The following is a 12,715-nucleotide window of genomic DNA, read 5'->3' on the forward strand; positions in this document are numbered from 1 at the left end:
TCGCCGGAAACGCTAGCATTTACAGCTCTCTCTCGTTCTCTGCGCGTCGGAGACGCACATCTCAGATACGGTGACAAAGCAATAACAAAACTACGTTCGTGAAAGTAAGACGCTAAGTCGTCGTAGCGAGTAAGTTCTCACCACGTGATGCGTGAGGACACCCGCTAACGCGACGAGAGGGAGAGGGGTCGGAGAGGGACTTTAGCAACGCCCGATGACGTGAAGAAAAGCAAGTTCGTGACTTCTTCATCTTCGTCTTTTGGGTGTTTCGTCTTCTTAGGCTGTGCTTTTTTTTATATACACTTTTTCTTCCTCTTCCAACTTCGCGCCTGCCGGCCGCGGCGGAAGATGACTTATCAGACATGGTTGTCCAGGATACTGGTCTTGGCTGCAACGAAAAAGAAAACAGGAAAACAAGAAAACAAAGTTATTAAAGGCAGAGAGGGGAAGAAAATAAAGCTGTGATGCTGGGGAATTTATGGCGGTGTCGTATAGGAAATCCAAGCGCTGCCTTTTTTCGCACCTATACATTAAACATGACGCGGGCACGCCCAGCCGGCGTCGCGGTGCTGCACAGTTCGACACGTCATTCGTCTCTGAGACCCACCGAAGGTTGCACTGCGTGTCCCCACCCCTCCGGGTTGGGTCTCCCCACCTCCTCACGGTCTCCGTACCGATGCTCGTAGTAGTAGAGATGCGGTTAGCAACACACGAAGCGGCTTTATCATCGCACACTTGATATCGTGTGGAGAACCACTTACCAGGTTTTCCCCCGAGAGTGCCTCGGTGTAGAATACTGGCGCGCATGTCACCGGAATCGTGGCGAAAACAACTTAGAAAAAAAAAACTGGATAAAATACTTTGTGGGTGGAGTGCGTGCACTGCCTGAATTGCATCGCGTGATGCTTCTCCAAGATTGAAGCTATAGAGCGATGAACTGCGTTTAATTTCTGTAGTCATTTGCTAACACTGGCTTCGGTAGTTTCAATGCACCTCGAGTTGTGCTTCATTTCGACTTGTATGCGCGAGGCGAAAAAAGAAAGACGACTAAATAGGCACACGTCATCTCGTCACTGTCGATTGCGCACACTTGAATGAAAGAGCTAAAGATTCCAATAAGGTGAACGGGTTGGTGTGCGTTCATTTTAAACTGCAGCTTTCCTCATGTCTGACTGTTGTTGTGTCTGTGTTGCGACCCACGTAGCTAAATAAAAAAAATCTGCTTGTTGTTTAGAGGCATGTGCCGCAAATGTATTCCCAAAAGGGTATTTCCGTCTCACACCTTCCATCATATCTAGCGCCTACACGTACAATGAGTCTCGCATCGAGTTCGCAAATGAGATGTCGCCACAAGGAAAGGGTGGGCTTATAAGCTGGACAATTCAAACCCACTATAGCGTGACTCATAATGGCCCGCTCAGAGTAACTATAGTCTGGACGCGTTGTACAGCCCAGGCGAACAGCCATTTCAGTGCCAATACCTTCCCAGAGAACGAAGGCGACCATGCATGGCTGCAGGCTTTAGAAACTGGTAGCCAAGGGAATGTTAAATGGGAAATCGCTGAAGAGAAAGCTTTTTGGATGAATGACATATTTTCATTCATTGAAAACTTTATTGAACCAAAAAGGTTGCGATCTCACTGCCCTGGATGCGGTGTTGGGCCCAGGCTTCAGGCGATGGCCGCGGCTTCGTGCCTGCAGGCGACCTCCAGTGCCCAATCCACCACCAGCCTCTGAACTTCAGGTTCCGAGCTGGTCACCGCAGTCTCCCACTGTTCTTTGTTGCTAATATGCCATTCTGACCTAGGCTTAAGCCTGGGGAATTCGTACATCATATGTGCAAGGTTCCCTTTTGGATCCTTACACATGGGGCACTGTGGTTTAAAGTTACGGGGGTGCATTCAGGCTCTTCTGTGTGGGCTAGGGGATGTGCCTGTTTGCCTCCAAACAACCTGTTTCTGTTTATTTAGTGATTTATGCGGGGCCGGGTATATTAATCTCTGTTCTTTGTAATAGTTTGTAATCTCCTGGTATGTAGTCATGCGCTCCTCAGCTATCTCCCAGGGATGAGAGCTCATGGCCCGGTTAATGAGACCTCGAGCTTTTTCATGAGTCATCTCATTCCCTGGATGAAAGGAGTGCGCGGGGACCCAGATCAATTTAATCTGGCGAATTTGAATATCTTTTGCCCTGTTGAGGATTTGGAGCGCAATTTTGTGTATTTTTCCTCGAGCAAAGTTCCTTACAGCACTTTTCGAGTGACTCATTATGACTCTACATTGTGTGTTGGTTATCGCCATACAGAGAAACACACATACATACATGGTTATCGCCGTACATAGAAATTGCATAGAAACACACGGAACGAGCGCTTACTTGCAACTGGTTAGTTTTCGAGCGAGTAAAGACGTTTTATAGGAAAGGAGAGGAGCGCACACAGTGTCATTTCTTCCAATAGCCGCGTGGTCGGACTGATGGGGATGCCTTCCTGATTACTGGAAAAAAAGTACCATTGTTTGTCCCCGTCTCGTTTTCCTGTAAAAAGCCTTCACCCGCTCCTCGAAAAATAAACAGTTGAAATTAAGCGCTCGTTCTGTGTGCTTCTCTTTCTTCGGTCCAAAGAGCTAAAGAGCTGTCGTCTTCAGCGCTGTTCAAGTCGACACGTCGAACCAACTCGCCGCGATAGTCAGCAGTTAGCCAAGGAAGCTTTGGAACTGAATACAATCGAAAACCGACGAAGATAGGTGGCATGGGGAATCTTCGTGGATTAAGCAACTGCCGTACATGACCACTCCTTATAATAGAGTGGCACAAATGTATACGATTTGTTGTTATGCTTTTGTTTTTAGTTCATGCATCTCCAGCTGAACTTGAAGATTCCGGCAGTTTTTCTCCCACTATGCGAAAGGAGCCTTTACCACTACCTTCGTAAAACGTTTCGTTGGGCGAGTTGGTAGGGATTCATAGTGTAAAAACAGCGCAAGAAACGACACACAAGAGGACGGACAGACACAGGATGAGTGTCCTGTGTCTAGCTTTCTTTATGTCTGTCGTTTTTTGCGCGGTTTTTTCATCATGACTCCTACCTCCGGAACACGCCATCGGACGCTAGAGGGATAGGTTTCGTATAAACAAGCTTAGACGGTACTCAACACCCCAGGCCGCAACCGAGTTTTCGTGAGAGATGCTTCCGTAGCGGCCGATTTTGTCTAAATAATGAGCGACGTTTTGAGCCGCGCTCGCCTACACGAAAAAGGTTACATAGACCACTTGAAACAATCAAAACCACAATGTGCGGGCGTTTCGGGCTCGAAGATTGTCACACGTTGAGGCATCACGGACACACACGCTCCAAACTGGAGAAAGTTGGTGGCCCTTGCCCTGCAGTCACCGCCTGCTGCCCCGATGCTCTCGCTCCGTGCTCTGCCCAGTTCGCTCGCTACCAGCCGACTCGAAAAACCTGATTCCCTGTTGCAGTTCCCCCTTTTTTTTTTCTCTCTTGGAGTCGCGCTCTCGAAGAGCAGTCGCAGGAGCTCACTGCGTGCGACTCTTCTGCACCCGAGTCATTTGCATATTGTCGTGACGTTCGCCGCGATTTGTCAACCGGTGCCCGCAGCGAGCAACCTCCCCCCCCCCCCCCACCCCCCACCCCCCTCCTTCCCTCTAGCCACCGACTGAAGCGACTGCTCCCTGTATGACACGGGCCGCATGCGGCGACGTCGGTGCCCAGCCGGACGCCAGACTGCACGCGTGTCCTCCTGGCGAACAGTGGTGGATGCATTGCATCTTTCCGAAACTTGTTTTCTATTGGCGTGCACGTGTCGCGGGAGGTGGTTTAGGTAGGTCGCGATGTCTTCATACGAGCACGATTCGGCGGCATCTATGCCGGTGGCACAGTGCAATCAATGACAGTCTTCCCCTGCCATACACAGCAACCGTTTCCATGCGGCCATGTAATGGCGTTGTAAGGGAACTTGTTGGCGGGAGACTCGAAACGTCATGAGAGATGGAAGACTACAGTGGAAAGAAGACAGAAGTTTTGAACAAACGCAGCAGTAGCGCTCGTACAGAACTTACCCTGTATAAGTGCGTCATGAAAGTGAAGATTGGTTACGTGGTGAGGCGTATTACGAGCGGGAAAATTTCAGTGTCGAAAGATTTCCTAGAGGCTGATATCTTTCCTGTGGAAGTCTGGTCCATGTCATGTCCTTGTGTCCTTTTTTGTTTTAAAAGCACTGTTATCATTTCTGACCACGTTGCTGGAAAGAAACGAGACTTAGTATATGTGTTAATTCACCAGGACGTATAGTCGGCTAGTGTAATTGCTGTCCTCAGAATGTGAAGACCTGCTTTGCAAACTTAATTCTTGGTCAGACCTGTGCATGCTGAGATGAAGAAAACGATCGCACGTTGAATGAAGTTTGTTTCAGTGACTAAACCTAGATGTACCGTCGTTTTCATTGTCTCTATGTTTACAAAAAGGGTTACCTAACAAAACCAGGGAGATTCATTCCCTGCCTACCTTCGGAAATGTGTTGTGGACTCCTAGCCACAGGTTTAGCAGGCCAAGCAATTATAGTCAAATTTATAAAATGATTGAGTAAAGCCTGCTTTTGCGCGAGTTGGATTTTTATGTTTAAAACAGCGTAGCGCAATTAATAAACAGCGCGAAGGCACACTGATATAGCGCACTGACAGGCGCTAGTAAGTGTCCTATGCCCGTCTGCCTTCGTCCTGTCTATTGATTGCGCTAAGTTGCATCAAACTTATAAAACAACCATTGAAACAAAAATACGGGACAAATACACCGAAATCCGCGTATCACGTATCACCTGTATTTTCTTATGTTTCCTTCGTTTTTTTCTTCATCTGTCTACATCTAGTTCTACCTATCCATTTCCTGCATATAGACAAACTAACCGTTAAGCTTTAATTCACTTGTGCAATTATTGATCTGTAAGGTCTTCCGACATATAATGTCTAGCATCAGAATGTCAGAAAATTAGCTCCGTAATACTGACTACGCACTCACACAAATGTGCGGGGTGCGGTACGCTGTCGCGGACGCTGGTTGCACCTCGATTGCAGCGCCGCGATGGTGTCGACGAGGCGAGAAATTTCATGTCGCATCTCTTGCTGTGAGTTGGCGGGCGGTGCATCTGCGTGTACCAACGTGACCGTCGGTGAGGCGACAGCCATGATTTTGTCGGCGAGCTCGGCCATCTTGGTACTTCGCCCGTACTCAGCGGCTGTCGACGCTTGCCGTGCTGCCGGCCACTTGTTGCATGTGGCTCAACAGTTGGCTAGGTCGGCGGTCGCCCAGTTCTAGCTGTCTCCCGTAGCAGCTGCTGGAGGCGCTCCGGCTCTGAGGGTGTGGCACGACGAATTAGTGTCTCTGAGCGTTTCGTATGCGTTCTCTGTGGGTTGGCGCGAGAGGTAGGTCCCGAACCCCGCTGACTGTCGGAGGCGGAAGGATGTTCACCACGCAGTGGTATTTGGTGATGTCGCCAGTGATGCGGCATGTAGCGAACTGCGCGCCAGTCCAAAACGGAGGCAGTTTCAGGTCTGGTACGGCTACTGTGGGGCTGGCGATGTTGCTTTGCTGGTCCATGAAAGCAGAGACGAAGCGTGGGGCTTGGAGTCTCGGTGCCAACCAGTTTTATTCTTTTGTTTGCCGGCCCCTTCTCAGGTGACCGGTTGACTACGGTCGACTAGGGTCGACTATGTTCACGCGCTGTCAGCGCCACGGCTTAGCCGCGGCGTGTTTTGAGTTCACCGCAAGCTTGCTCCTACAGTCGTCTCTTGCCGAAATCCTAGGTATTTATTCTAAATCTCGAAAAGCAGTCTGTCCTGCTGGGGAAAGCCTGTTATACGTAGTGGCACAGGCAGGGGCTTAATTGTTTACATTCTTTTTAGGCTGCCCCACCATACTTTTTGTTCTGCTGGGGAAGCCCGTTATACTTAGTGGTACGGGCAGGGACATTTTTTTTTCGTTTTTTGTATCGTCCCACAATAATTTTTGTCCTTCTGGGGAGCAGTATACTTCAAGACAGGACCTCCTGCACCAATCAAAACCTTCAGTTTAAGACGTTTCGGCTCCCGCGGGAGCAGAAACGTGATTTAAAATCATACTTTTGATTGTTGTACAAAATCTTGTTCTGAGGCGTTGTTTTATGCAATCGAAAGTAATATGAATTTCTTCGGTAATTTAATATTACCGCACATTATGCAACTCTTTTTTGCTTGGCCGGCACAACCACCTGCAGTATTTGTAAATAAGTAAATAAAGTTGCGAACTCTAATAAACCTCAGTAGTTGAACCAAACCGCTTAAGGAGGGCAAAAAGTTGGGCATGTACACACTTGTGATAACCTTGTGAGTGCGATAGCAGAGACTGTTGGTTTTGGGGGAAAGGAAATGCCGCAGTACCTGTCTCACATATCGGCGACACTTGAAACGCGCCGTCAGGGAAGGGATAAAGGAGGGACTGGGAGAAGAAAGGAACACGTGGCGTAGAACGAACTCTCCTTAGCCCCATTACAAACACCCTGGTGTGCCCGGCGGTTTTCAAGCACTTTGATTCTTCTTTTGACGGCCGCTGCTCATTCTGTGGGGCGGTGGCCGACATCTTTCACATGGTTTGGGCATGCATGCAAAATCCTTCTCCCCCACCCTTCACCCCTTCCCCTACCCGAGAGGACTGGGAGGCGGCTCTGCTCGGCTGCCAGGAACTATCGGCCCAACAGGCCCTGGTTGTGCGGACCTGCGCAGCGGTTAGGACCAATGGGGTCCCCGAATAAGGGACTCCGCCTTCTATTGTAAGGGGCGATACCCACTATGGGCCTCTCCCCGAGCACCTCTCTGTATATATATAGCTAAATAAATGCTTTTCACCACCACCACCATTACCGCAGTGTAGGGCTCCGGAATAATTTCGACCACGTGGGGATATTTAACGTGCACTGATATCGTACAGCACACGGGCGTCTTAGCGTTTCGCCTCCATCGAAACACGGCCGCCGCGATCGGGTTCGAACCCGGGTACTGCGGATTAGTAGCTGAGCTCCACTGAGCCACCTCGGCGGGCCCCTAATGCTGTCAGTTTTGAGTATTGCGAGCGGAATCAAAACGCCTTCGCGCAGTCGGATACTGTTCCAAAAAGGTCATAAATAACACATGCGTTCACTTAGTTGTAACGAGATACTGAATACGGCTGTTCCACGCGTTTTCTTTGCGTTCTGTTTTGAATTCAGCGGCACAAAGCCTGATCGCTGATTAGGCAAATAAGTAACTTAACAGCGCTTAGCAGAGTTGTAGCTCTCGTACTCGTTCTCTCGAGCAATGCGCATGAGGGTCTAATTCATGTCCTTTCCTTTTCTTTTTTTTTTCCTCGCGATACGAGGCATAGCTTTCCACAACAGCGTATGTCGACGTCCGCGTCGTATACACATCCTACGCTCGCCGCCTCTCAGCAGTGAGAAGGCTGCCTACGGCAAGGAGACCTCGGGGTGGAAGAAGGAGAGTTGGCGATATGCACGCCTCTCACGACGTTCGGCGCATATCTCTTCTACGTCCGTGCGTGCGTGCGTGCGTGCGTAAAAGGCTGCAGTGTCGGCCGGCAAGGTTCATAGGCGCCTCCCCTGCGCGCGGCCAGCCGTCCTCCCCTTTAATGGCAATTAATGAACGACCGCCTTCCTGCTCCAGGTCGTGTCTGCGGCGGCGAAGGCTGCACGCATACACGAAGCAGCAGCAGCCCCGGCTCTTGACTGTTGCACGCGCTCCCCCCCACCCTCTCGCTGAGTGCGCGTACCACGAGTGGTTCGGGCTTGCAACGGCCTGGGAGCAACGCTGCGCTAACTGCGTCCGGCGCCAAGCGGAACTGCAGGACGCGTGCCTCCTTTTCTGCCCTGCCGAGTTTCTCTGCAGTTCCGCGACCCTGAGCTGCAGCGACGCGCGTACAACTGACCGAGGACAACTCTTTCGCATACGTTGCTGTAGAGTCGTCAGTGTAATTGGCGCAACTGAGGACGAAACAGCGCTTTTGGTGTTCAGTGTACCTGATGAGCAGGTCATTAGCAGAGCTGTGCTAACTACAGTTGAATTAGCCATAAAAAAAAAATCGGGTGTATTCCTTTCTTCTTTCACACACTCCCTTATCCCTTCCCTTACGGCGCGGTTCAGGTGTCCAACGATATATGAGACAGATACTGCGCCATTTCCTTTCCCCAAAAACCAATTATTATTATTATTATTATTATTATTATTATTATTATTATTATTATTATTATTATTATTATTATTATTATTATTATTATTATTATTATTATTATTATTATTATTATTATTATTATGGCGCTAGCGCAAACACAACCATATGGAAGTAATAGCCCGTCACCTACTATTGGAAAGTGCGCAACGAACACTGAGGGGGAAGGGAAAGAAAGAATATATATAATTAATTGAAAATAAGAAAAGGAAAGGCGCCTATGAAGGCAAACACACTATTTACACGGATGATGCCTGAGTACGCCTTTCATGGGCGTGGATGTACCGCAACGGTGCGACAAGGTAGTAAGGTCGTTTGACAAGGGAGACCCGGCCGCTTAACCCTTCCACCACCGAAGGTGAGCTGGGTTCCTGCAGAGTTTGCAGTGCTCCCCCCGAAGACGAGCTAGGCACGTCGGCAACGGCTGAAAATAATTTCAGCGCTTATAACATATAACTTGATACGGAGTCCTGCGGTGTTGACGGTTCCCGTGTGGACGAGTCTGCCAAAAAGATAAGGGGGGGGGGGGGGGACGGAGGAACGGGTCTGAAACGAAGATGTGTGGATGTTTCGACAGATTCTGAAGCAGAAATAAATCTCTCTTCTGACATTGAGAGGGATAACACTGAGATATTGTGCTTAACTTGGGAGTCGAGGTATCTCTGAAGACGTCAACGTTTCTGTGTGCCGGCAGTGGACGACTGTCAACGTCGACAATCCTCTATCTTCGCCTCCATCTTTTCCATGCAGAGGAGGGAAGCTAGCACGTGAGCACTTCAGACAACGTAGTGCAGTTTCTGATTGCTGGGAACGTTTAGCCTCACAACTGAAACAGGAGCGAAAGAGTGCCCGACAATTCCGACACGTGTCACTGGGGCGTCATTGTCCGCGGCACTTATACAGAGATGCTTTATTTGCTCCAAGTGGTCAAAGGGCGACAAAACAAAAAGTGCCCGAAGAGAAATCCGGGGGGAGCGGTGGGGGTGCAGAGTATGGTGAGGCACTATGCGCGGTATCCTGCTTTGTGGTGTGGCATAGAAATGCAACCCTTTAGCTGTCAGGGGAGATCTTTGACAGTAGTTATTATTTCCAACCGCAATTTATGAAGATAATGACATGCGAGAGTAAACTTTCCTTACGAACACTTTGGGCACAACCACGAACTCCCGGAAAGAATACGCAGTGAAGACGAACTGCCTCAAGCGTTTTGCAGTGAAGCCGAGCGTTTTGTTTCGTTTTAAATAATTTATTTCAGTGTTTCATGCTGAAATGAAGTTCAGTTTTTTTATGTTCTTTTATATTCTTTGCATAATCCGAAGAACCGATAAATATTCGGTACTTTTTATCGTGTTTTCAGAACAAAATTTCGGAGGTTGACGGTTTAAAGTCATTAATTGATAATTAATTACCTTTGCACGTCACATGGGCTTAACTTTTTGATAGCAGAGTACACCAGCAGCATAGAAAGAAGAAATTCGCTTTAGTGACGAACGAAGATTATGTGGCCAACATGATCATGGCTATCCATTCAATCCAGAAGGGGAAGAGGATAGGGTTGGAGTTATGCCGGGTCTTTCAGACAGAACGGCATTATACTGCAGTAACATGCGCCGAAATACGAACAATAGGACTTCCAGTTTACCTGCACTCACTACTTGTCGTACCACTTCTTTTGGCAGCCGTAGTAGAGCACAGCGCCAAAAAAGCAACCTGTTTGTATCGCTAATCTCTTCAAAGATTTCAGTTCCACTTTGGCTATCCATTCGGGGTTTAGAGTATAGCAGGCAACGCGGAACCAGTCCTGATAGAGCCGTACTCGATGTCATAGCTCAGATCGCAAAAACCTGCTGTTGCACTTGGCATCACCAAGCGGTGGCTTTCCGATCTTAAACAATGCCCTCAATTCTCATGAAACAGGCTTTTCTTTAGGCCTTTCCTGAAAGTTCAAATATACCATGGTTTTTCCTGATATCTAATTGACCTTTTCTTTGGGCATTTTCGGCCATGTTGCGAAGACTTTTCGAATGTACTTGAAATATTTACGTCGGTGCGCGTGCGTGGGTGACAGCATGAAACAAGTCTCAATTTAGAGCTCTCGCACGCGGGCCGTGCATGTACAGCATCCACCTGAGGCTTGCGGAAAGTCAACACAATATCCAGCGAAGAGATCCAACAGCGTTAACATTTCTCGCTCAGCGCCCTGTGGGGGCGCGTTAGTCAGGTTTGCGCGCAACAATGATTTGTTTCCACGACACGTCAGTTCAGCGTAATTATCCTTCTAAGATACTCCATTGTCTCTCTAAGACTTCTGCCAAAATACCTGTCTCTGTGGTCAAGTGGTTATGGTGTTCGGCTTCCGTTGACCAAGGCTGCGGTATTACATCCAAGTCGCTGCAGCAACATTTAGATGCAAGCGAAATGCGAAACAAAAGCAACCGTGTGTCGTGCACTGTCAGTGCACATTGAAGAGCCCCAGGTGGTTATCGTGTCTATTAATCCGGAGCCGCGCTATGGAGTCCTTCATTGCCCACCTGCAGCACAGGGACGTTATACCTCAGATACTTTACCATACCTTCCGTCAACTCCTCCTCGGTCTCGCCAATAGACGCTTCCTCGTCGTGGCCACGGCGTTTCACCACAACCGGCAAAACTCGAACCCGCGATCCACTTGATGGGAAACTGCGAACAAGCTTTTTCCACCTGGCTCTTCTCCCGTACAGCACCCTCCGGGTGCGCGCGTGAAACACGCGGTAATGCACCGCGGCGGCCGATGAGGTCAAACCATTCGCGGCACCACGCATCTACGGCACCCTATAAGACGTACTCCTCGTTCGCCAGCGCGCGGCGCTCAAAGAAGTAAGAACCGCGTCGTCACGCGCGTGTTTTCTCACCCCCGCGAACCACTGTCTTCTTCTTTTTCTGTTCGTTCTTTCCCCCAGCATCCGTGCCGCGCCGCACGTCTTCTCAAAGGGAGGCAACAAATTGCCGCGGCGGCGCGCCGCCAATCGATATGCCCCGGCGGACCCACTTCCATCCCGAACGCGTGCGGCAAATCGCTCGGCGGCGGCGGCGGCCTCTGTCTGCCGTGCTTCCGCACTGACCATCGTCCGAACACGACTCGAACTTGCACCCGAAACCTTTCCTTGCCGCGCGGGAAAGCCAGGAACCCGCCTTGTGAGGGACTATACGCACGCACCCGTCCGCCGATCAGATTCTGTGTAACGGGCAAGAGTGAGAGGTCCAGGAGGCCGCCGTTTTCTCTCCACGCTATACAGAGACGTTCATGGAGAAGCTCTGACCTCTCTACGGTCCCAACTCACCTAACGACAAAAGGTGCTGATGATAGTGACGGCAAAGACGGCATGGGTCGACGTACGGTGATATTGTCGCAGTGCGCTCTTTGCTTATCGCTGGTGACCGAAGGCCTTATTTTGCTATGTGGCTAGCCCGATAACCGCACCAAATCGCGTTGTAAACGAACCCTGGTCAGAAGGGCCAGCTGCACTGCTTACCATTCCTCGGCCTAGTCGAGCAACGCGCTCAACGGTGAAAATTCGGCAGGGGTCGAGTTCCTTTCGATTGCAGAACCGAAGCTCAGAGGACGACCTGTAATATTGGTTCTTCCGTCAAGCAGGAAAGCCTCACGTTTGCAGCGCATTCGCAGAGAAGAGATCGGTGATTCGGCCATTCGCTACGGCACCTGATGTGACCATTGCATAAATGTGGCGGACGTATCTAAGTTTGAATGTTGATCTCTACCGCATAACTAATGCAAGCATGTTACCTCATATATATGAAACTAAGGGTAGCGTGTATACTTTCTGGATGAGGTGCATCCCGAATGTGCGCAGGATGGCTACCTGTTCTGGTAGCCACGAATGTTTAATAGAAGGGTTTAATCAATTCCTTTGTTCAGTCTAGAAATGGGCTCTTGAGGCTCGTGCTAGCAGCGTCGTGGTCATCCAGGCAACGTTTATTTCTTTATAGCAGGCGATGTTAGATCCACGCTTGAGACAGGCCGATAGTGCAAATTCACAAGCTGGCGCGGCAATCTCCTTGCCCCAGTCAATCGGCTGTCGCGATGATTTGCGGTCACTGCTGTGTGAAAAAACGGCTGCTTCAATATGGTAACAAGACTTTCGAAGCTCATCTATGCTTATGCGTTCTGCGTGGAGGACTTCCCCACGTACAGCCCTTCATCAACAGCCGTGAAATGACCTTCCTTTTTTTTTTTTGAAAAGATTCTTTTGTAGTATGTATGCACATGAACTGCAGACGCTGTAGCAGTTCTCCGGTTTGACGGAAGCGCGCGCCGCTGTTACCGAAAGTTTTCCGAGCTTCGGTTTTAGACTCGAGACGAACTCAGCGCACAGCTAATCTTCGTTGTTGCGCCTGCTTCTGGACTGGCTTAAGGAGGCGCCAACAATGCGGCTCACCATCCTCGACTGC

At 49.5% G+C, this 12,715-nt stretch overlaps 1 long non-coding RNA gene across 1 annotated transcript in view; it reads right to left on the minus strand.

The window, feature by feature from the left end:
- Positions 1-287: 287 nt before the first annotated feature.
- Positions 288-12,715, minus strand: part of LOC144097023 (uncharacterized) — a 63,000-nt gene continuing 50,572 nt past the window's right edge. The window contains exon 3 of the long non-coding RNA XR_013306890.1: positions 288-388. This is a non-coding gene — a long non-coding RNA (uncharacterized LOC144097023). The remainder of the gene's footprint in view (positions 389-12,715) is intronic.

This window comes from Amblyomma americanum, chromosome 7 (assembly GCF_052857255.1).
Source record: "Amblyomma americanum isolate KBUSLIRL-KWMA chromosome 7, ASM5285725v1, whole genome shotgun sequence".
Classification (NCBI taxonomy): domain Eukaryota; kingdom Metazoa; phylum Arthropoda; class Arachnida; order Ixodida; family Ixodidae; genus Amblyomma; species Amblyomma americanum.